The sequence below is a fragment of the Pan paniscus genome, chromosome 18 (genome assembly GCF_029289425.2).
Source record: "Pan paniscus chromosome 18, NHGRI_mPanPan1-v2.0_pri, whole genome shotgun sequence".
Taxonomy (NCBI): domain Eukaryota; kingdom Metazoa; phylum Chordata; class Mammalia; order Primates; family Hominidae; genus Pan; species Pan paniscus.
Genome location: NC_073267.2, coordinates 55,537,462 through 55,540,511, shown reverse-complemented (window position 1 = coordinate 55,540,511; position 3,050 = coordinate 55,537,462). Strand labels below are relative to the sequence as shown.

Below are 3,050 nucleotides of genomic sequence, written 5' to 3'. Positions count from 1 at the left end.
TCTTGACTTCAATTTTATGTAAAAATATTATTAGTAAACACCTTGTGTGGTGATTTCACCATAATTTTATTAAACTGTAAAAATATGTTGACATTTTCCCATGAAGAGTACCATTAAATGTTTGTGGATATTCGTGTTCCATGGATTCAGTGTGGGAGAGTGAGAGGCTACAACCTTTTTTGAATTAAAAGAGAAGAACATAATTTTATATTTATTTGGCTACAATTTAAAATATGCAAAGGCATATGAATGATTGCATCTTAATATTTGTCTGATTATATAGAAATGCCTGACTGTCATGAGACATCCAAGACATCAAATGTCTAACAGGAAATGTATAATTTGTGTATAATCTTAGCCCTCTACAAAATGCAAGGTTCACTATTTTGAGTATATTGTTCACGTTCCTTTCTTATGACTGCTCAGGTTCTGTCATTTATTAACACTGTGCATCTAAAATTGTCACTGCTGGTCATCTGGAAGAATCTGAGAAGTAGCAAGTTCTTGCTCACATTCCAAGAGTGTATTCCCCTGTGAATAGGGTGAGGGTGCACCTAGCCTAAGCCTCATCTGATCTACTGACAGGCTCAGTTATCTCCTGCCCAGGCAAGGGATGGGCTTCTCTATCCAGAGCTGAATCCTCAGGGCCAGGCAGTGTGGCTGAAACAAGCCAGTTCTTAAGAGAGAAGACATAACCTGCCTGGGTGACCATGGCATAGAAGGTCTGCACCTGGGCACACAGAGGCCCCCAGATCCAGGCAAGCTGAGTGAGCTTCTCCCAGGTCAGTGGAGAATGGACCTGCTGCACCAACACATGGAATGGGTTTTGATAAATGGCCTTTGACTCACCTCGGAAGTTCACTAAGCTTTCCAAAGTGATGACTATTGAACTCCAGGGGCCTGAGACTTGTGCCACTTGCTGTACCCAGTGCAAGCCATGAAAGGACCTCTATGGTGGGCATCACAGGTCTCCTGGATTTCACTGCTTTGCAAAGCAGTGGAGGACTTTAGTTTCTTTTTCAACATCAAGCTGCACTCTTCTCTTGGACAGTTCCCTGCAGAGGAAGCATGGGAGTGAGAGACTCTCCAGAACAGTGCCCACAGACCCTCATGTCCACAACCTTCCATGCATCTTCAGGTGAACCTCATTTGTCTCTTCTTCTCCTTCCTGACCATCTTAGCACTTTAATGAAGTGAAGCTTAACCCCTTCTGAGTCCCCAGATATCCTCTGAGTGCCAGGATCTCCAAAATTATCTCAGTCACTAAGAAGCCTTCTTACTGCTCAACCCCAAACAAGTCTTCTGCTTGTTTGCCCTTTAGGGGGAAAAAAAGCAGGATTCTACTTGCTCTGTCTTGGCAGCTGTCTTTGGAGCTGATTCTCCTTTACTTGGAGTTTCCCTCATGCAAGCTCTACTCTGGTTCTATTGATAAAATAAGAGTTTGAGTAAGTGCCTCCAATCAAACACCCTAGAAGGCTTAGTTTATCCTGGACACACAGAAACTGAAGTTGCAACCTAACCTGTCTCTCCTCTGTTCTCCAGAATCCAGAATCTGTAAGGCCCTGGCTGCCAAAGAGCTCCCAGTTTTCTTGCCAGGGGAGACTGTGTTGCAGCTCTGTCTCTTTTTACCTTGAAAGAGTCAAATTTTACCTGATCTAGCAGTGCTGTTTCTGACTTTGAGCTTAGTTTCCTCAGAATTCTTTTCATTTGGATTAGGCTTTGATTCTAGTGCAACATGGAGTTTAGGTGACTCACCTCTCCCAGGTACAGTGTCCCATAGTCTGTCTCTGAAAAATATTTGTGAATCAGTCTTTCAAGTGAAGCTGTTCTGCCAGTGTCATGAGTGAATACATTTCTCAAAGTCTCCTCAGAGATCTAAGCCATTTCCCATTCCCAATTTCAAAATAAAACCCTATCAAAGACACATAGCTCAGTATCCCTGATTCCAACCCTCCCTGGAGACTTCATAGGAACAGCCCAAGGCCTTATCTGCCTTTGCATGTGCTTCTCACTGGAATGGGAGGAGGGGGTCTTGCCTTTTTTCTTTCAATGGTTTCTTCTCATCTGAGCCCTTTTCTGTAAAGGAGATCTGTTTGAAAGAAGGCTGGTCAGTGGGGCATTGGATGTACGAGCAGTGGCGAATCAGAGTTTTCATTTCCTTTTCCCATGTTCAAATTCAAGTGAAAGGTGCTCTCTCTCTCACGTCCAGATTCACAGTGTGAGTTACTCTGCTGGACCTGCCTTTTTATATGTCCCTCAGCTGGGTGTGGCTTACTCTTCTTGGCTGTTTTCTTTTTCTGGCTCTCATTAGCGCCTCAAAAAGAAAAGTTTCTTGCTGTAGTTTTATTAGAGACCTAGACACAGTTAATGGGAGACATTTTCTGGGTCTTGCCATAGTGTCAAAAATAAAAACAAACAAACAAACAAACAAACAAAAAAACAGAGCCAGGGGCACAGGAATCAGAAGATAAGGGAATCATTTTATAATAATTTCCCAATTCCTACCTGGAATTATTTATGATACTGTTTATTATTCAAGATGCAGAATTCAACATACCTGTAGAAAGTAAAAAAGGTTCCCTTCAAAGTTTCCCTTTTTGTTAAAGAATAATTCATAAGTGTTAGAAATAATAGTTTCTTTTAAAGACTAACTTCCTTCAAGACTCCTTGCTTTGTGCTAATAACTCTTTTTTATGCCCCATCCTATGTAGCTGTTAGATATAAGGGTATGAGTACATCCTATGTACTTGTACTTTAACCAAGATATTTGTTTTAGATTTCATAGCTCACAGCCTATGCCCCTTCCCTATTTTGAAATATTATTACTTTTCTAAGTTTTTTTGCAAGCAACTTCCTGTTTTCCTTTGTTCTCCCTTGCCTTTACCTATTTAGGAGAGTTTTAAGTTATTAGCTAGTCAGGTTTAGCTTAGATTGTGAAGTCCAGCTCCAGCCAATGGAGACAGGACACAGTCGCAGGGACAAGCTGCGTAAAGGATAAAAATTGCTTTTCTCCTTTGTTCGAGTGTGCTCTCACCATTGTTCCATCCACA

The 3,050-nt window shown here is 41.5% G+C and overlaps 1 pseudogene; it reads right to left on the bottom strand.

The window, feature by feature from the left end:
- Nucleotides 1-559: 559 nt before the first annotated feature.
- On the bottom strand, nucleotides 560-2,168 carry LOC100971019 (protein FRG2-like; annotated as a pseudogene).
- Nucleotides 2,169-3,050: the final 882 nt, after the last annotated feature.